The following is a 23,608-nucleotide window of genomic DNA, read 5'->3' on the forward strand; positions in this document are numbered from 1 at the left end:
ACTCAGATTTACTCCTAAAAAAATTATAGCCAAGATGGTTCTCCAACCATCCTTATGTGTTTAGAATATGGTTTTTGTGTAACTCATTGCACATAAATCCAATAATTATTTCTAAACACTTATCCTCTCATATATATCACATATAGATTCGGATATTAAAGATGTTTTGCATCTATGCCTAGTCTCCTAATCCCTCCTTCAAGGAGGGGAGCATTGATCCATCATTCTCAATGAATAATATGTTATCTACATATGAGACATACAAGACATATTATTAGTGCTTCTTGAGTACTAATGGATAGGCTATATGGCTATATATTGACTTCACAAAGATTCGATTTTAATTTCTCGTCATACTCCAGGTATACGAAGTATAAGAATAGTGATACATCTTAGCATAATAAATTAATCCAGCAGCGGAAGCAAATGGATTCAATTTTTCCATGTTCAATACTTTTGAACTTGTCAAGATTCTTATGAACATAAGAATATTAACTTTATGCTAATATCCATCGAACTGGATATATTAGAGATGTAATATTCTTCTCCTAAGTCTTTCGACACTCACCGTGATCAATATGTCATTCACATATAAGACTAATAATACCACCGTACTCCCACTAAACTTCATGTATAAACAAAACTACTCGACAAATCGAGAAAAGTTTATTACATGACTGAAACATACCATTAAACTCCTTGACTTCTACTTAATATTTCTTATTAAGTTCGTATCCTACCTTAGGATAGTTGCGATTTACAAAATTCATGCAAGATGATTTTAAAATCCAACAGTCAAATAATATTATGAAATCCGAATTTAACGAAGCGTTGCAATTGGTGTAAACCTCTTACCACCAATCAACCAAGTTATGGAAACATCTTAATGTATCTTTTCAGTTCGGACTTTTGCGGAGTTGAAACTTGATAAAGCATCTTAATAAGTTATAGTTTTATCACTTCCCAAAAACAACATGACTCCTGTCCACTTAGGTTTCGAATCAATATTTACTGATTTTGACCAAGAAAGACCACTTTCCTACGTCTTATCTTCAGTTTGTGGCTCTTGAACATTTTCTCCCACTCTGTCTTTAAGAAATAATCCTCTTTTCTTTAATAGATAGCATCACGAGCCACAAACCCTTTGTTCTCGTGATCATGTAGGAAGAGAGAGCACATGTTTACTATCGAACCAAGCTACAATTTAGGTACCATACCTAACCATATCTCATATGAAAAGTAAATGATTGCTTCAACCATGTTTTGTTCGCCATTTTAACAAAATACTAATACTTTGGTTTTATAATTTCTAGGTTTTGATACTTTTTAAAAATTCATTGAACTTATTCAAAGAATTTCTCTTCTTACCTTATTAAGTGGATACCAAGTATCCACCTAGTTCGTTGGTAAAAGAGATGAAGAAGTAATAACCTTTTCTGATTGAAATTGTATTCGACCATACACTTCAAGGTGTAAATAGGCCGAATATCTTGCTCTATTCATAATCCTTTTCAAGAATAAGTCATGAATTAACTTGCTTTGAATACAAGATTCACGCACACGAAAAGATTCCCAATCAAATGGTTTGGGAGACTAGTAAGAACTAGTTTCTAGATGCGATTTTCAATCGAGAATTGAAAAATGATTAGTGTCACCAACATGAGTCTTGTATATATGACATTTATTTCTAGTTTGAATATAATTACCTTGATTTGAATGGTCTCACGATAAAATTAATCGTGGTATGTAAGGGCACAACCCTTATTTTAATTGCATAATAGAGAAACCCTTTGTGTTTTATTTAAATACATGAATTATTTTCTTATTTAGACTTATTGTACATCATAACAATTATTGAGGTACACTTCTAAACACAAAACTAAAATGCGTACACTACAACATTCTTGCTAGTCGTCACACGATAATATCAAATATTATGATGAAATCCACAAATTTGTATCAAATACTCATGATGTGGTAATTAGCAAGAATGCAATGTCAATGTCATAGATATTCAGGAAGGAATATGTTGGAGTCACACGACAAACTTCCTAGATCTTTACTTATTAGGGGCTTGTCTCTATTTTAGTGTCTAACATTTTCTCTTTCAAGCCTAGTTCTATCCTTAACAATTAAGATAGGTGCTTACTTCTTGTTGCTCCCACTGACTTCAAGAATTTCTATTTGATGAAGACATCATTTAAATTCCTAGTTAATCCTTCTTAAGGGTTAACTCTATTGTGGTATTTGGTTAATCAAAATTTCTAACAAATTAATTTTCCAATTTTACATTGTCATGTTCTTAAGAACTTAAATGCTTGATGACAAGTGTTTAGGTTGAGCAATAAGACTTTTGAACCGTGGATGCATAGAAGATATTATCAAAACATATTTTGACTAATCATTACCTCTATTCATACTTCTTCACAAGAAATCATACATAGGCATGTTAGGAATTTAAGATGATAATCTTATATGACATAGGACAATTCCTATGGAGTTTTATGGAATAGAACGATTCCTATGGAGCTAGTCCATGCCCTATTTAGACGGTTCAATTCAGGCTTTTAGAAAAGAGATTATATTTGTCTTTAGCTATAGTGGTTTAATGGAGACATAAGTTAAAATCGAAATGACATCGTATATGTCTAGGAGCAAAAATATAGAATAAATTTAAACAACGAAATAGTGGGAAAACTAACATTCATCGTAATATATGAAAACTTTAAGCAAGTTATAGCATTTATATAATGACCTCCACCCAATTATATAAATGATTCCAAGACCCAAATTCATACTAGCTCGATTGTGGGACAACGGTCCCTCTACAACCTTTTCTAATACAATTTGGTGGGTTAACTCGTTTAACCGATTCAACACTTAGAACTCTCGGTCGATGAAATTAAATTAAGTTCATCTTTAGCCCGAACCTATTGGGACAACAGTCACTCTAATACTTCCTCGTTGAGATTAACCAAATTTCGAAATGTAATAACATCTTATTACCCCACTTACCCAACGTTAAAAGAAATCACCCCGGTATAATAATTCAATACCGTATTGTACCCCTAATGAAATTGGAATTCATGAGTTCCTATTATTTTATTTTATTTTTTTTTTTTTTGGGGAAATGTAAGTGTTATATTATAAGCCCAACCAAACAATTTGTCACTAGAGATATGCATCCCTAGTCTGTTACATACTTTGTTATAGCCGAGTTACCCAGGCATGAACCCTCCAATCCCTATGCTCTAGTCTACAACTCAGCAACTGCAAACGAAAAGACCCCTTCACCTGCTTTATAATAACAGCAGGGAGGGGTAAAACATGCTCAATTCGACATCTATTTCTAGCAAACCATATACCATACATAAGACTTGCAATACCAGCTGCAATACACTGCTTCATGAATAAGGATCTGCATCTGTAGTCTATCCACCACTGAATAACTCCCTGATCAGGAATGAAGCAATCAAGCCATGCTGCCAGAAGCTGCTTGCATTGCTGACTATAAGGGCAAATGAAAAATAAATGATCAATGGACTCCTCAGCATTACCACACAAGAAACAACAGTTACCCTGTATGATCTGCATCCTGACGAGCCTATCTTGAGTAAGTAATCTATTCTGAGCAATCAGCCACACATGAAAAGAATGTTTTGGAAGCAACATTCTATTCTGAATCCATGGGAACCAAGGAACATCATCAACCTCATCAGCCAACCAAGAATATCCCAACTGAGTAGAGTAGTCCTGATCAAGATCTCTCCAAGTAGCATAAAAAAATAGAGGTTTGAGTCTATTCTTGACCTGACAAATACGCTTCCAAGCCCAACTGGAACAGCTAGATGGCTCATAATCCTTCCAAATTCGGTCCTTGATATAGATAGCATGCACCCACCTAACCCAAAAATGGTCAGCCTTCTTTTCCACCCACCAAACATATTTAGCAATGAGAGCTATGTTCCAGGTGTGCAAATTTTTGAAGCCAAGACCCCCTTTTCTTCTGGGTTGGCAGATGTGATTTCAAGACACCAGATGAGGTCTCTCACAGCTATCATTACCATACCACAAGAATGCCCTGCAGATTGACTCAATTTTCTTCATCACAGTCTTTGGAATAATGAAAACCCTTGCCCAATAGCTATGTAAAGTACTGAGAACAGAAGAAATAAGGACTACTCTCCCAACATAGGAGAGTTTCTTAGCCCCTAATCTTTGTATCCTCTCCGTTATCCTATCCACCAGACACTGGCAATCCAAAACTCCCAACCTCTTATGCATAATTTTTACCCCCAGATACTTAAAAGGAATGGTTGCCTTTCTCATACCTGAAGCATTTTCAATAGCTTGCACCACACTATCAGTAACCCCATTGCAATAAAAATTGGACTTTTTCTTGTTCATTTGAAGACCAGAGGCAAGAGAAAAGGTGCTGAAAGCTCTAAGCATTAATGTAACAGACTCCAGGTCCCCCCTGCTAAACATTAGCAGGTCATCAGCAAAGCACAAATGGTTCATGCTAAGTCTAGCACACAAAGGATGAAATTTGAACCCATGACATTTAGGAATGGCTCCAAGCAACCTACTCAAATATTCCAAACAAATCGTGAAAAGCAAGGGGGATAATGGGTCCCCTTGCCTTAATCCCCTTTTGCCCTTGAAAAACCCAAATACTTCACCATTTAGGGACATAGAATAGGAGGGAGAGGATACACACTGCATAAGAAGCTCAATTTTTAGAAATGTGAAGCTCTTGTCAATTTATTATCTATCTCTTTTAAGTGAACTAAATAAGTGATCTAACGATAATTATAATTGACAAGGTCGAGAACTCGATGTAAAAAGATATGCATGCATGTGATGTTATGGCGATTTGGCATGTATGCAAACATATAAAATAGAACATGTAAGGAAAAACAATTTCCTAGTATGGCCTTTCCTAAAATAGAAAATCTAATAATCTATTACATATTCCGAAACCAACTCCTTTGGTCCCTTGAACTTCATGTGACACGCCTCCCAAGGAAACACCGTCTTGATCAGAACTCCTTTCCGAATGGCTCCGTCTTTAGGAAACTCCGGAATTACAAAATAATAATAAAATACATAGCATATCCTATTATACATTTGTAATAAAAATTTAAATCTATTAAATTACAAAACGGTTATGCGAAATCACATTAAAATTACAACCAAATCGATATTCCCTTACATTACGGGTAATACTAATTAAAAACTAAGGTCATACTAAGACAAATTACATGATTCTAAATTACATAAATTTAAATGACATACATCTATAAAAAAATGCAGCATTATATATGTTTTCAACATGCAAAAATGTAATGTGCCAAATCGCCCTACTAGATTGTATCATATATCGCTTGGTTTTATGGAAATACGTGACTTTTAACTTATTATAATCACTTAAAATAATACTTAAATTATATGTAAGCCCAAGTTAATTACCCTAACTATCTTAGGACTCAAATATTAGTCCACACTAAGATTTGACAATAATCTAACTTGGTTTAACATTATTCCTCATTATAATTTTATTAGTCTTAACAATTAAGAAATAATTCCCAATGAATCATAAAAATTTGAAAAAATTCAAAATAAAAATTTTGTATATTCTGGAATATGACCAAAATCACAAAAATTCAATAAAAATTGTTCACAAAGAATTTTTAATTTATTTCCTGAATAAATAGCATAAATCATAATTTTTACTACTTAATTCCAAATTAATCACAAAATTATGAAAAAATTCAAAATCAAAATTTTGAACATACTATAATAATTTCTAAATCATGGAAAAACATAAATCCAACCCACAAATTTCGAATTTAATTTTATATCTAATAAAGTTGCCATTTATCGATTTTATCACATAAAAATCAATAAACACATAAAATTAACAAAATTAATTTTTCCATTTCACATCTGATGTTCTAAATATGTGTGCAATTTTGGGGAAAAATTTCATGCCATAAATTTCGGTTTAGCTATTTTTTGCTAATATAACCTCGATTTATTCTATTTTAACCGTTAAAATCATAAATCATACAAAATTAATCACATTAACCTCAAATTTTACATACAATAAGTAAAATATACATATGAGATAATATTAAAATTTTGTGGCCAGAAACATCATATAACTATTTTTAGTTATTAAATAACCATTTTACTCAATAAAATATTATTATTATCCAATAAATTATAAAAGTGAGCAATAAAATTCCATAAATCATCTAAAATGACCTAATATATTTTAGGACCATAATGTATACATACATGGAAAAAAATTTTGCATATACTATATAAACACAAATTTTCCGGTTTTTATTTTAGTCATCTAATAACTCGTAAAAAAAACTCAAAAATGATTTGCATGCAACAACAAAGCTCTGATACCAGTTGTTAGGTTCATTAACCCCTACTTAGACTCCTCTAATTAGTTTCTAAATTACTCACTAATTTAGAATAATAGATCTAGGGAGAAAAACGGTTTTAAACCTTACAATTGGTGGACCGAATTTTGGGCACAAGGTAGGACACCTTCCATATCTTGTTCATGAGCTTAATAAAATTAGGATGATCCTCCAAAAACCAAAGTTCTAAATTAGAAACTCTCCTCTTAGTTGCACCCAAGACTTACCCTTGACACTAATAATATTATTAACTAGATAATATTACTAGTAACCTTAAATTTATTCTAATAATATTATTACAACACTAGTAATATTTTGTGATATTAGAATTTTAAGAACAAATTCAAGCATAAAACTTATTTTATGTTAGAGAGGTTTTTAGAGATAAGCATAAAGATTAGAATGAAAAATGAGAACATAATCTTCATTTATGGGGAGGGGTTTAGGTGTAGGTCAAGTGTGATGATTATGTTTTTCCATATAAAATAATCAATCACACACACCCTAAAACTACATACTAAAACCGGCTCCCACACTTAAAGTGGACTACATTTTATTTTTGTAATTTGTCATTTGTAATATGTTGTGACATGTGACATGTAACCTGTCATTAGTAATATAGATGCATATTTAACTAATTAAATATCATTATATATCAAATAAATTACATTTAACAAATTAAAAAGTAATTCACAATTACATGTATATAAAATGGGTCGCATTAAGTCTAGTTAATATAATCTACAACATTTTACAATTATGATTAACTAATTACTCTTATCTCAAATTTTTCATAAACATTAGTCAATTTTAGTAATATAACATATTAATTACTAAATTGAATCTTATTTAATCAAATTTCAATAAGATATATAACTCTCATTCATTGATAAAAAAAAATGTTCACTGTAAGGATTTAATTAATTTGTATCGACTTACAATTAATTAACTTATAAGTTAAGGGAATTGTCCTATAGGTGTGACCTTGAGGGATCAACTGATCACCACCGTCAAACGACAGTAACGTTAAACTTTAGTCGGCCAATCGTTACCGATTAATGTTGATCAGTTGACAATATATTGAATCATCCCTTTTGTATTCTTGTTATGAGATTTAATTATGTGATCGCACTATTGTTGAGGATACATACTCCAACACAAATGGCAATAAAAACCTTTACCTCTCTTCGAGATTCGAAATCACCGCCAACCACAGAAGCCAGACTCGAGCGTATCTCTTTCCGGCGCTACAAACATCCAATATAAACACCGAAATTCCCCAGCATGATATCGGAGGTCTCTCCACGGAGCCCGCTAACTCAACAACATCTCGGAAAAGGCCCATCCAGCATGCCTATTTCCCACAATCGATCATTAAACATGGCTAGCGAGTCTCAAAGAGAAAATTCCACATGTCTGGCTAGCCTTAAAACGCGCCTTCAACACGGCTGGCCCTTCAACACGGCTGGCGAGCCTCAAAACGTATCTTCAACATGGCTGGCAAGCCTCAAATCGCGCCTACAACGGGGCTGGCGAGCCCCATCATATCCGCAGCATGGCTGGCGGGCCTCAAAATGCACCACCTTCAACGCGGCTGGCGATCCCCATCATACCTGCAGCATGGCTGGCGAGCCTCAAAACGTACCTTCAACGCGGCTGGCAAGCCCCATCATATCCGCACCACGGCTGACAAGCATTTACGCGTGAACAAGAAAGCAATTTAAGGACATGTGCTGAAGATGCCTCAGGTATGACTCCTTCCTTTGGCTGGCGAGCCTTTATACGTAGTCTAAGAGACTTTAAACGACCTGCACTTGCAGTCGACAGACTCTAAGCTGTTCCCGACGGTAGGTCCTTGACTCGTATCTCCGAGTCGCCTTGACGTTTCCCTTCCCGACGGCAGGTCCTTGGCCCGAATCCTTTCGAACCGCCTCGACGTCGCTTCGGTGTCCAGGTTGTAATCTTCGATTGACATGTGGATTGTAGTTTGACATTCGCCCTATCCAAGCCTCAGTCAAAGTGAGGGCTCTGTAGATACCCAGTATCTATCGATTCCCCAACAAACACCTGGTAATTATCGGACTACGACATACTTAGGAATCGCTACGTTTACTCGACAATTTGTATGACTATGCGTCGGAAAACTCAAAACGATTTCGTTAACAAAACATTTTCAAACTTTTCAAAAGTACCTGCAGTGTTTTATGCATGACGATGAGGTCGCAATGACACTAGCTAGAGTCAAAACCGACACCGGACCAAAAACCGACTACAAAATTCAAATCCTGACACTAACAACGAGTCAAACCGAGTCAAACACAAAAAATAAACATCACAAACCTTCCATGTTAATTATACCCGATATACTTGAATGGTCAAGTACTACAATCATGCCATCCAAAACGTAGGATATAAAAAATCATGATTTCAATTGCGTGATAGTGACAAGACAGCTCGAAGACCCGCGAAATGGCTCGCGCCTATTCGTGTAGCCCATGCGGCCACCTCTCTCAAAACGCGCACAACCACCCATTTCTCTATAAATACCCCTCAAATACCACCATTTGAAGGTACGCGAGTGTCCGCCCCCTCTTTTCCCCCTTAAAATTCTAGACTCGACTTCTTAAGTCACAAACCGAAACGTGTTTTCCACCTACCGATCGAAAATACAAGCCTTACAAATTGTGTGGTACCGTCATCGTGCATTAAGTCACTTGACCGACCACTTCGACCAACTACATCATCACTAAACTAAACAAAACACTCTTTACATTGCTAAAACGGTTTTCAACCAAGTTTTCCGACCTAACAAGTTGTTACACTTCCGTCGATTTCTCATCTCAAACCTAGCATGTAAGTATGAGGGTGTAATAATCCTCTTCTTTTATGTCTTTTTATCTATTTTCATGACCTTAACATGCTAAAACATGCATAACATGGTCCAAAATACGGATCGGATGAGCCAAAACCAAGTTTTGACCGGAAACAGAAGGCCCTAGTCACCACTAGGTACCTCGCGCCTCAATGGGGTGTCCAGGTCAGAACTCAAACGTGTTTGAGTTCATTCCTTCCATTTTTCATTTCATTTTACAATCGGTTTTTACCGTTTCAAATCATTTTTATGATAAACTTTTTAACCATAAAACATTTTCACCCTTGGTTCCTTATACCATGATGGTTTAATCCGTGTTTCGGTGATAATATTTAGTAAATTATATTTTAAAAGGGCATTTCAAAACCTTTTTATTCATTTCTTTACATTTCAAGAAAACAACATATTAGTCATACATGCAAATCGTCCATGGTTCCGCATACCATGCCAGTTTTAAACCCTAGTACCGTGATAAACATTGACTAATTACAAACAAATGAACTTAATACAATTAGTTCATAATCATTTTTTAAAACTATTCATGTCAAGATTGGAAAAACCGAACCCGACATCGAATATCGTCAATACAATGATGATTATTCAAGTCTCGTTCCTCACATTAATACAAAAACTGTTTAAACGACCTTTTTAAACAAAGACGGGTTCAAACACCGCTTTACAAACCATTTTACAAACATTTTCAATAGTTAGAAAATGTCCCTTTGGACAGTCAGCTGCCTCGCACCTAAACAGGCCAACTGTTTTCCAATTTTCAAACCAGGATATGCCCCTTTACATCGCCTGATGGCTCGCGCCTCAATAGGCTGCCTGATGCAGACCCTGCTTCCTTTCTAGCACTTGTCTAGGATGATCCCGACTTCGGTTAACCCGAATACAGGACGGATCAGATGACGAGACTACCCTTTTACTTTGTATTTTCAAAACGCCTTTCTAAGACAAATGGATCACGTTATGCACCATAAACCTAACTCGGTAAATGGATGTTTAATTTCCCTCTTGCATGCAAATCAACACTAAATCCAACTTGACATCAATTACTTGATATTTGGATAAAACAAACCGACATAGAAAGCTCACATGTTAGGTTTAAACTTGTGGATGAGCATTCATGCATTTACTCGTTTTATCAACTTTTGCATTTAACCAACCAAGATCGATCAGTAGAGGCCGCTTCCGTGGGCGGGATTGGGTGTCTTATTAAAGGGCTTCCCAATATGTACCTTCACCTCTTACTCAGAAACTTTGGATAGTGAACGACGTTATCCAGGGCAAACGACAGTCATTCTAGAGATAAGATGCTAAAGAGGGACGACTCCTTATCTTTAGTACCTATGTCAAACACCGCTTTTTTTGCCTTAGTTGACCTAGGTATAAAGTGGATTCAAACGGGTTCCTAGCATCCCACAAATGCTTGGCGGCGACTCCGAACATCTCTTTCATCGTGTCGAGACCCTTGCCGAGACGAAACCGATAGATCTAAAATGATCCGGTCGAAAGCATTTTTACGCCACCGAGCATGGATTTTAAAAGACCACTATACGTCCAACAGATCGGCTTGGCGTGTAGATAGGCCCATGTCCACAAGTGTAGCTTCACCATTCCTCGTTTTCGCACATTGTGATCCAAGATTTCTTTTGGCAATTCAACATAAGTGAGTGCTTCATCTAGATCAATTGTCTCACCCTCTAACACAACTGACGGGTCACTATTATACTTCCGAAGTTGAGATACATGAAATACATTGTAAACTCGATCAAGAGCTGGTGGTAAATCTTTTCTATAAGCCACTTCACCAATTCTATCCAATATCTCATAAGGACCAATAAACCTTTGGCTCAACTACCCCCATTTTCCAAATCTCATCACTCTATGCATAGGTGACACCTTTAAAAGAACTTTATGACCCACTTGAAACTCAATGTCACGGCGATGCAAGTCCGCCTAGTTCATTTGGCGATCCTGTGCCGCCTTCATCTTTTGCTGAATCAAGTGGACTTGCTCAATCATGTCTTGTACCTTATGCGAACCTAGAATAACCGCTTCCGAACTATCGTTCCAACATTCTAGGTTCCTACACTTCCTCCCGTACAACTGTAACACCCCAGCCCAAACCTAGGGTCAGGAGCGGTAACTCACGGTAGCTTGCCAGGCTGTGTACATGGCCCACAGATCAACATGGGTCCTTTCCAGTGCATTTTGTCCTCACTCAAGTGCATCCCGGGAACCTTTCCAGGAGGTCACCCATCCTAAGACCACTCCCAGCCGAGCACGCTTAGTTGTGGAGTTCATATTCATAGATAACCATAAAATAAAGTGCACTTTGTTTATATGAGTAATACATTCAATCCCTTTAAGCACGAGTCAGATTTTAAGCCTATCAATGGACCTCTTCAAGATGGTACCCCACCCGAATAACATCTTCGTTTCAGTGGAGTATTACACACCCTCACTTGAAGAACACAACATCCTAGTTGCGCTTGGCAGCATCTGACCGCAACCGAGCCAAACCCAGAATCCTCCCCTGCTGGGTTGGTGACCCGGGTACTCCATACCACAGGCTCACTAGACGGTCGTAGGGTTTCTCTGATACCACTTATAACACCCTAGCCTAAACCTAGCATCGGGAGCGGTCACTCACGGTAGCTTGCTAGGCTGCATACATGGCCCACAGATCAACACCAGTCCTTTCTAGCGTACTATGTCCTTACTCGTGCGCATCCCGGAAACCTTCGTAAGAGGTCACCAATCCTAAGACTACTCGTAGCCAAGCACGCTTAAATGTGGAGTTCTTTTGCATGGATAACCAGAAAAAAAGTGCGTTTTTTAATATGAGTAGTACTTTCAATCCCTTTAAGCACTAGTAAGATTTTAAGCCTGTCAATGGACCTCTTCAAAGGGGTACCCAACCCGAATAACGTCTTCGCTTCAGTGGAGTATTACAACAACACCTCGCATGGTGCCATCCCAATACTTGTATGATAGCTAATGTTATAAGAAAATTCAATCAAGTCTAGCCGATCCTCCCAACTGCCACCGAATTCCATCACACAAGCTCGCAACATGTCCTCTAAGATCTTAATGGTCCTCTTTGTTTGCCCATCAGTTGAAGGGTGAAATGTTGTGCTCATCTTCAAAGTAGTACCCAAAGAATCCTATAATTCTCGCAAAACCTCGATATAAACCGCGCATCCCGAACTGACACAATGTCTTTTGGTACTCCACGTAGCTTCAACACATTCTTCCTATACCTAATATCCAACTCTACTTTGCTCCAAGTATCCTTCATTGGAATAAAGTGAGCTGACTTCGTTAAGCGATCAAATCCAAGGATATCGACTCCAACTTCCACTCTGGTACCTCAAGTGACTGAATATTACCTTGCGGCCTTCGCTGTTCTCCCTTGATTCTCTTGCAAATCAAGCATCTAGCAACAAACGCAGCTACTTCCTTCTTCATTCCGGGCCACCAGAAGGTCTTCTTTAAATATTTATATAACTTGTCACCTCCCGGAAGTACTGAATAAGGGGTGCAATGAGCCTCTGTCATGATCACCTTCTTTAACTCATCGTCATTTGGTACACACCATCTCTCTTCAAATCAAACACTACCATCCGTATAGATAGTAAATCTTGATGTAATGCCTTTTTCCACCCTTTCCTTACACTTTTGGATTTTAGGATCGAGCAATTGCTTCTTCCTAATATCATCATAAAGCTCGGACTCCATGGTTAAATCATTAATGGCATCCCCTTTGCGTATTATGTGGATGTGCATAACGAATTGCACACTCTTGCTACATAAGGTATCATCTTTCACACTAGCCTTTCTCTTGTGATAGATAAATTCCATGTCAAAGTCACATATCAGTTCCATGCATCTTCTCTGTCGCATATTCAGCTCCCTTTGAGTGTAAATGTACATTAGGCTTTTATGATCTGAAAACACTTTAAAGGTCGCCCCATATAAGTAATGTCTCCAAATATTCAAAGAAAATACAACCGCATCCAACTCTAAATCATGAGTAGGATAGTTCTCTTCATATGATTTCCGTTGCTTTGATGCATAAGCAATCACCTTCTCGTTCTACATTAAAACATAACCCAAACCATTTTTCTAAGCATTTGTATAAACCTCGATGTTCTCACTCCCCTCTGCCAAAGCTATGACCGGAACAGTAGTCAAACGTTCTTTTACGGTTTGGAATGCCGTCTCACAGCTTTTATCCCAACGGAATCTATTTTACTTCCTCATGAACACTCTCATAGGTCTAGCAATCTAGAAAAAAGCCTTTACAAATCGCTTGTAGTACCCAGCCAAACCCAAGAAACTCCGAATTCCAGCCACATGTTTTGGTGCTTTCCAGTTTTACACCTCCTCAATCTTGCTTTGATGAACTGCTACACCTTCCTTAGAAATTACATGGCCCAGAAAGGCCACCTTCTCTAACCAAAACTCGCACTTGGATATCTTATCATATAATTGCTTATCTCGCAGAGTTTACAACACCAACCTCAAGTGCTCCTCGTGCTCCTCTTTAGTCTTGGAATAGGCTGAGATGTCATCAATAAAGACCACCACAAATTGGTCTAAGAATGGACTGAAGACCTGATACATAAGATCCATAAACACAGCTGGCACGTTTGTCAACCCAAAAGGCATCACTAGGTACTCATAGTGACCATATCGCGGTTAAAAGGCCGTCTTAGGAATTTCATCATCTCTAATACTCAAGTGATGGTATCCCGATCTTTGATCAATTTGAGAAAACGCCCTAGCCCTACTTAGCTAGTCAAATAGATCATCAATCCTTGGTAAAGGGTATCTATTCTTCACGGTAACATGATTCAACTACCTGTAATTAATGCATAACCTCAAACTGCCATCCTTCTTTTTCACAAATAAATCTGACGCGCCCGAAGGTGATACACTAGATCTGATATAACCTTTATCCAGCAACTCATTCAACTGCTTCTTCAATTCTTCTAATTCTTTTGGTCCCATCCGGTAGGAGGCCTTAGATATAGGTCTCCTTCCCAGTTTAAGCTCCAAAATGAAATCAATGTCTCTTTTATAAGGCAATCCCGGTATTTCCTCCGAAAAGACATGTGGACGTAGGCCACCTACACGCCTAGCCAATCTGTGGACGTGAAGATGTCGGAAAGCCACGCTCGGTGTCATGGAAAATGCTTTTGATCGGGTCGCTTTAGATCGGTCGGTTTGATCTTGGTGAAGGTCTCGAAACGATGCAGAGATGTTCGGAGTTGCCATCAAGCAATTATGGGATGCCTAGAAACCATTCGAGTCCACTTTATACCTAGGATATGTGAGTGTGAGAAAACACAAAAAATTCTGGGCAAGCCTGAAGAGGCACGAGCCTTAAGGCGAGAAAAACGATGCGTCAGAAAGAATCACAACTTGACAAGGACAAGTCAAGTTGCGGATTTTTAAAAGCAACCCAAAGAGGCGCCAGCCCCTGGGCGATGCATGGGAGCTCCCCCTTTTTTCGGAAAAAAAGTGCTAATTGTTTTGTATAAATAGGGAGTGTTGTGCTTCATTGTTTCATCATCCGAAATACGAAAAACATCTCTACGAAAACCTTCTCTTCTTCTTCAATAAATAATTCATTGATAGTTTTGAAAATAGGTTGCGACATTGGTGTCAGGATTTATCGCCTCCTAAGAAGTATCAACTCATTGTAATGGGAGTTGGTCAATTGTTGGCGCTTCGTCAAGTCATGGTACAATCTTCAGTCCTTGAAGCATGCTCTCGCTTTTGGGATGTGAATTATCATGTTTTCGTTTTCTCGAAACGTGAAATTTGCCCTCTTGCCGAAGAGGCGGGTGCTATCGAACGGTGGCCGAGTTGTACTCCGGTGATTTCTCCAAGTCGGTTGTGCTATAAGGAGAAGTTTCGTTCTATGTTGGGCTTGTCGATGAGCCAAGTGAACTCCCTCCTTCCTCCTCATGGTGTTAATATGTTGTCTCTTATCAATATCTTCTCTGATCGCATGGATGCTAATATTTTGGAGGTGGCTAGGAGAAGGGCTTTTGACTTTCGCCTAGTGCATGCTTACCTCCTTGTTGATGCTTTGAAGAAGGAGGGATCAAGATGGTATGGCAGCATGACCCTTGTTCATGTTGTCGAGCAAATGGAGCATGGGTGGGATCCGTATTTGTTGGTGGTCAGTGAGATTGTCCAAGCTTTGGATAAGAAGGGTTATTATGAAGAAGCTCCTTCGTTTCGATCTCCAAGGATCCTCTAAGTATGGCTCATGAAGAGGCTACGTGTTGGAGTAAGTGTCCTCAACAATAGTGCGATCACATGATTAAATCTCATAATAAGAATACGGAGGGGATGATTTAATTATATTGTCAGTTGATCAACGTTCATCAGTAACACTTAGCTGACTAGAGTTTGACATTACTGTCATTTGACGGCGGTGTTCAACTGATCCCTTCGGTCACACCTAAAGGATGACGCACAAATGAAAAAAAGTAATTATTTGTATTTGATACAAGTTAATTAATCCCTTATAAATATTGAGTTATATGAGTTTGGAACTCATAATTGTAAATGAGATTTATAATTATTTCGAGGTAAAGGTAGTAAAGTAATTATATTTACAATAAGTTATAAATTGATTAAAATGGGCATTGTGATACCCATTATATGTTGTGATAATAATAGAATATTACTCAACAAGTTGAGTATATATTTATCGGATATTAATTTGTCACATAATAGTTATTTGGTCAAACTAATATTTAATTATGCTAGATAAATAAACGCACGATTTATAAGCATTTACGGAACAAATGTCGAAAACCGAAATGGACCCGTAAATACCCTATACCTGGTTATGAGGACTTGTTTCTCTAATTTTCAAACTTGATATTGCATAAACTCTCTCTAATATCTCTCTTATAAACTCTCTAAAAAACATATGGTGATATTATTCATAAATTACTAGTGTAGTAATATTTTATAAGGGTTATTACTACAATTTTCTTGTTAAAAACTTGTAGTAATTTTGTGTTTAATCTTGGGTGTTCTCTAAAGGAGGTGTTCTTATTTGAGCACTTGGTTGGAAGATCATCCTACTATTCTTAGCTCAAGAACAAGTGAAGGTAGGAGACCTTCCTTGTACCCAAAAATCCGAAAACAACAATGTAAGAACCATTGTTATCTTATTATACATCTAATTTAGTTATGCATGCACTAGATCTTAAGAACTAACATTAAAATGTTAATTTGTTCACCATTAGAAAACTCTAATAATAGGTATATGAACCTAATAATTGGTATCAGAGCAAAGGATGTTGCATGCATAATCGATTTATAGTTTTTTCGAGTTATTAGTAACTTAATTAAAACTAAAAAAATTGTGATTTATTTGATAATGCCACGAAATATTAATGCATATTATATATTCTGGTCCTAAAATTTTTTTAGGTCATTTTTATGATTTATGGTATTTTATTGCTCATTTTAATGATTTTTAGTGATTTTATTACATTTTAATGATTAAAATGGTATTTAAAATGCTAAAAATAGTCAAACTTAGTTTCTGACCTTGAAATGTTTATATGACCTTACATGCATATTTTACTTATTGTATGTAAAATGTCGTATAAATTTGATTTATTTTCCATGATTTATGATTTTTATGAGATAAAAATGGATTAAAAGGAGGTAAAATGGTTAAATATAGTTAAACTTCGAAATAGGCCACGAAATTTTAATATGTTGTCACATGCATATTTTAATCACTGTGTGTAAAATTTAAGATGAACTTGATTCATTTAGCATGATTTATGAATTTTTAGTGTAAAAAATTGCATAAATAGTGACTATTTTAGCATAAATGGTTAAACGAAATTACATGGCATGAGAAAATTGTTTTAAGTTGAAACATTATCCCACTTACCAGATCTAAAAGTTGTAAAATTGATTAGATTAATTTTTGTATGCTTTAGATGTTTTATTTGATAAAACCGATAAATCGCACCTACATTTTTCTCGAAATAAATTCAAAAATTTTAACCATGATTTTTGACATTATGAGTGTCATGGATATATTTCAGAATATTCAAAAATCTAAAATTCAAATTTTGAAATTATTGTAATTTAATTTGGATTTATTTCATAAATGTTATGATTTTAGGGCCAAAATGAGCATAAAATTATGTCAAGTTGAATTATTGTCAAAAATTGAGTAATGTCTAATTTTTAAGTCCTAAGAGTGTTAGGATAATGAACTTGGACTAAAATTAGATTTTAGTAGTATTTAGCGATTTTAATAAGTTGAAATCGTGCATTTCCATAAAAACCGGGTTATATAATCGGTATAAGTTAAATATGGCAATTTGGCACATAATTTGGCATGATAGACACATATTATAATGCTGCATATTTCATTGTTGAATGTCATATTTTATTTATGTAATTTTGAATTATGTAATTTTATCTTAGTATGGCCTTAGATTTTAATCGATATTACTCGTAATGTAAGGGAATACTGATTCGGTTGTAATTTAATGTGATCTCGTATCACTTTTATTTTTACTAGTTTCTCATTTTACAAATGTATAATAAGAATAGCTATGTATTTTTAATTATTATTTGTAATTCCGTATTTTCTTCAAGACGGTGCCATTCGGAAAGGCGTTCCGACAAAGACAGTGTTCTAGGGAGGGGTGCCACTTGAAGACTCAAGGGACCAAAGGAGTTGGTTTCCGATTATGTAATAGATTATTTGATTTTCTATTTTAAGAAGGTCATACTAGGAATTTATTATTTAGGTTTGCATTTCTTTTAATATGTTGCCTGCTTTGCCAAATCGCCATAACAACACATGCATATTATATCGAGTCCTCGACCGTGTCAATTATAATTATCGAAAATTCAACTTTTAGCTCACTTAAAATTGATATATAATAAATTGACAAGACCTTTACTTTTAAAAGATTTAGACTTAGCCTTACCAAATAGTAGAACCCATGACTTCCCGTGACATTTGGGGATAGGTTCGGTTTTCCCGAGGTACCTTCATTTGTCATTGGGTAAGTGGGGTAATAAAACGTTATTACACGCGAAATTTGGTTGGTCTCAACGGGATATTATGACTAGTCTTATGTTCCGTGGCTGGAGATGGGTTTTATGAAAAACATCGACCGAGAGTTCTAAAGTAGAATCAATCAAAGAGTTAATTCACCAAATTTGTATAAGTATGGGATGTATCGGTTTCCCCGTGCCCATATTTGTATAAAGATGGATCTCGGAATCATTTATTATAGTTGGGTAGAGGTCACTAAATATAAATGTTAAACTTGTTTTTAAAATATTTACAAGTTTTATTAAAACAATAAATGTTTATAATTCCTTCATTTTTTCTATTTTGTAGTCAATTTGATTAGTAAGCAATGATTACTCCGATTTTATCCACGTCGACTAGTGCAAACGCTCCTTTACGGATCGATGTAAACTTGAAAAGAATGGTTTTAACTTCGCCGATTGGGATGCGCAACTCTGTTTGGCCGCGGAAGGTGACAACAAGCTTCGTTACCTTACCAAAGCCGCTCCCACCACACCTACCACTAGGTCAACCCTCGCCGTAAGGGAAGCCTATGAGGCCTACCTAAAAGAGTCGGCCGCTATCAAGAACGTCTTGATTTTCTCTATGGAGCCCGATCTCCAAAGGAGTGCTATTAAGATGAGCACGGCCTATGAGATCTACACCAAGCTTGTGACCATGTTTTCGCAAGCTCCTGGGATCATCCAATATGAGGCGGCCTCCGCATTTTTCGAAATCAACATTAAAGAGGGCCAAAAGGTTATCCCTCGTGTGCTCAAATTGATTGAGCTTGTTGAGACCCTTAAGATCCAAGGGGTTAACATTCCCGAACAACTCGTTATAGACCGAGTTATACATTCCTTGAACAAAGTCAAGGCATATGTGCAGTTTAGGGTTACTACAATATGCAAAACATGAAGACTTCTCTCCATGAATTGCACAAATTACTTGTGCAATCCGAGAAATATATGGGTCTTGACGTTAGTTCAACCAAGGATGTGCTCACAATTAACAACAAGAGCAAAGGGAAATTTAAGAGTAGTGCTAGTAAGAGCAAGAAACCCACTCCCTTCAAGGAAAAAGGAAAAGCAATTGAGAAAAGCTCTTGTAAAAAGGGTGCTACTTCCGAAGACAAATGCCATTATTGTAATGGCATATGACATTGGAAGAGGAATTGCCCGAAGTATCTTGGAGATATCAAAGCTGGAAAGATTGTTCCAGTAGGTAATAAATAAAATTCTCCATATCATTTATGTTTTGATCTCAACCTTGGTATTTGGATACAAGTTATGATTCTTACCATTTTTTAATTTATTTTTTTAAGGGCATCCGAGCAAAGACAAAGGCAAAGACAAGCAAGCCTAAGGAGGCTCTTCAAGGGAAGCTAGAGTAGCCGCCCATAGTAGAAGATCTATGGAAGCTTGGCCTTTATTATGATAGTCTTCGTTTTATTGTTGTATTTTGAACTTGTTGTTTTAGAACTCTTTTAATTTTCTTGTTAGACATGGAAATTAGTTTATTATTTTTTTTTTCAAGAACAAGAAGTTGTATTTGAATTTTAGTGGCTTGGTTTACAACCCATGTCACTCGGTTTATGGAAATTTTTCGTTCTAAAAACTTGTCATTATACACCTTTCATATCAAAATATAAATTATGTTGACTTAAATTAATCATAAAAGAATTACAATGATGGGATCATTGTAATTAGTTCATAAGCCATGAATTTAATTATCACTTATGATTTTGTGACTTAATATCACATCTTATTTGATATAAGAAAGAATGATTATAAATTCAAAAAGAGTTATTTGAACTCTAAAAGGAAAATTTTATAAACCAATTGGCTACACCACTTATAATTGTGACTTTAGACAACTTGTAAGACCCCATACGAGTTATGGGAGGGCTTAAGACCTTAAGATTATGTTTGACATGGATATGAGTCCAATCCTTTACTCTGTAAGGACTTATCTTCTTTGAAGCTAGATGATAATGTCTTTACAAAAGAGTCATCAATTAAGGTTATAATATACGATATTTTCTTCCTTCACTAACATAAGTCTGAAATTGGTTGTTGCTTATTAGGCTATCTTTCGAGAAAAATAGATGTATTTTTCAAAAGATAGAGTGGGAGAACAATAGCAACAAACATACAACTAGTTGGGAACTAGTGAGGAGACCAAAAGAAAGCTTTCTTAGGTATATCTTCAGACTAGTGAAGAGACAAAAAGAAATTGTTCTTTAGATAATTAGATTATAAAGTGGTTGTATCAAGCAAATTCAATTCTATTTTACATAAGAGACGTATGAACCAAAGTAAAATCTGTGCAAAAGGGTAAATCTGTTTGAAAGTTGCATAGACAGACATAAGAGATGTATACAAAAGCTAAGTTAATGTGAAACTATGCTAAGATCCATGTTATCATTGCTACACCTCATAGTGTATGATCAAGTTAGATGTTAAAACCAATTTCTAAATAGGTATTTAGAAAAGGGTGTGTGTGTGACATAAGCACAAGGTTTTAATTAACACTTTAGACAGCAATGATCTTTTCAATCATATGATAAGAAGATAGTTTTCACTCGAGTTGTCGAGAAGCCATATGTATACATGGATTTGAGTGGGAGTCAAAATTGCCATGTAAAGACATGAAATTCAGTGGGAGAAATTGTCTTCCATATTGATGTCATATTACTAATTGAGAATATCATGTTAACACTACTATCTATAAGGAGTGTTTTGATTTTCAATTCTCAATGAGAGATGACATATTGCATTCAAAAATTCCACATCTATTATGACATAGGGAATTTTAGATTGGCATTTAGATAAGTATCCTACATTGATAAGATTCTTGATCTGTTTAACATCAACAAGGTTAAGTAGGTTATTCATATTGATGAAAGTGGAATTACTATGATATAGTCATAGTCATTCACTGAACCTAAATAAGTTGTTGATTGCATGAAATCGATTGCTAATGTTTCCGCCATTAGAACGATCATGTATGTCATTAAATGCACATGCCGTGATGAATCATATGCTTGGAGCATAATAAGTCAATAACAAGTTAATTCGAATGAAGTCTTTTGAAAGCCTTAAAGAACATCCTTTAAGATTCTTGAGAAGAATTGAGGATTCGTTCTTATGTTTGGATGATATACCAAGTTGTGTATTGAAGGGTTACACAAACTCTAGTTTCCAAACCTATAAGGATTTATTAAAATCCAAGGCTCATTTTATTGACTTAGGACTAAGTAACTAGAAAAATGTTTTAGAATCAACCATTGCAAATTCTACAAATAGAATCTTAGTACATTGTGATAAGATGGTCAAACATAGGGACTAAGAATAGATCCCTCTACCATAGCCTTCATCGTAAGTTATATGATAACAGTGGGAGCTTCTTCCATGTATAAGAGCCCAAGTCTAGTAAGAAGACTAGACATATACTTAGATAAATTCATGTCATTAGAAATAACATTGAATAGAAGGAAATAACAATTCATAATGTTGAAATATAAGGATACATGGTATATCCACTTACCAAGCTTTTATTGCAATTTGACTAGTGTAAAATGTACACTATAGATTATAAGATATGAAGTAGTAATAAGGTATTGACTGTTCATATATGATAATCTCATTTATCGTTTAAGTTTCTTTAAACTCATTCATTACTTTGTTATATCCAAATGGGTTCTTGAGACAATATTGAACCCCATTGAAGTGAACTTGATTGACATAGTACGCACCCCTGGTTACTTATAGGAGGTGACGTCTCGAAGTGACTAGAGTGTGATACGATTGATGACAAGTTCAAGTGCCATAGGGTCATATGGGATGACTAGTCGATCATATAGACAGACTGTATGAGACACTTTGTCGGGCAGTGACCGCTTATAGAGTTCTAAAAATTCATAAAGCCTGGTCATGGCAAGAGCTACTATAGTATTCTTATGAGTCAATTCTTTTTACAAGAGACTATTCGCCCAAGTTGACATAAGTTTCTTATTGGCTTTAATTTATACTCTACGACTTTCGTAACTGAAGTCAAATAAGTGTATTTTGGGTCATGATGATCTGTGGCTAAATGAAGGGAATAGTGCGATAGGAATTGTCCACCCCCTTGTCAGGGTTGTTTGAAATCTCAGGGCCACTCGAGGAGTAGTGAACTGAAAATGCGTGGCCACACTCGGAAAGTATCTACGGTATATAATTCTGTGGACAAGGCCCTCGGGAACTGCGTCCGCGGGATCCACACTAGGCATAATCGACTCGAGGTTCTTTCGAATCGAATTAAGACAAATTAGAGTCGCCACCAAGTTTTTTGGGAACTTGGAACCGTTCAAGTCAACTTTACACCTTTCATCGAAAAGTATAAAGCCAATCGACTACGAGTGATTAAAGATAAAGACTTGTACCCTATATCACTCGATTTGAATGACTCTCGTAATCCAATGGTATTTAGACGGATCCACAAACCATAGATCTTGAGTAAGGGGTGAGGGTACGTGTTGGGAAGCCCATAAGGACACCCAATCCCGCCCGTCGATAACGGCCTCTACTAAGTCAAGTGTCGAATTTCAAACAAGGTCATAGCTACTACGATGTATGATATGCAAACGTTGTTTTAACCCTATCATGTGACGACAATTTCTATGTCGTTTTAGATGCAACTAAACTAACTTTGTCAAAGTTGTAATTTAGCATGTGGGTTGATTGATATAACAACATACAAAACAAAGCAAACAAGGTTTAAGGGGGAATGGGGGAGCCGTTGGGATCTACCTATTACAAACCAGGCATTTCATGCTGGCACAACAATAAATTAAAGATACAACTCGATCTAAATACAAAGCTATACACACGACGCAATACACGGCCATTCGGCCTAGAAAACCGTGCACAAGAGGGGTGACTCACGGCCTACATGACACACGGCCTTGGGTCACTCCTCGTAATGCGTGCTTTCACTTAATCTCATCGAATTAGACATAGGGCTATGCACCAAAGCATGCATTAGCATAAACCGGGCCATGTTGCTTTAGACAACATGCGGTTTACTACGCTCCTACAAGCATTGGGGAACAACCGTCTAACCAAACAAGACTAAGGTTTTTCGAAAAGGTTTTGACTCAATAAAAGAAAACTAACTCGAAAATTACAACTCGATAAACAAACGATAAATTACAAACAA

The sequence above is a fragment of the Silene latifolia genome, chromosome 1 (assembly GCF_048544455.1).
Source record: "Silene latifolia isolate original U9 population chromosome 1, ASM4854445v1, whole genome shotgun sequence".
Taxonomy (NCBI): domain Eukaryota; kingdom Viridiplantae; phylum Streptophyta; class Magnoliopsida; order Caryophyllales; family Caryophyllaceae; genus Silene; species Silene latifolia.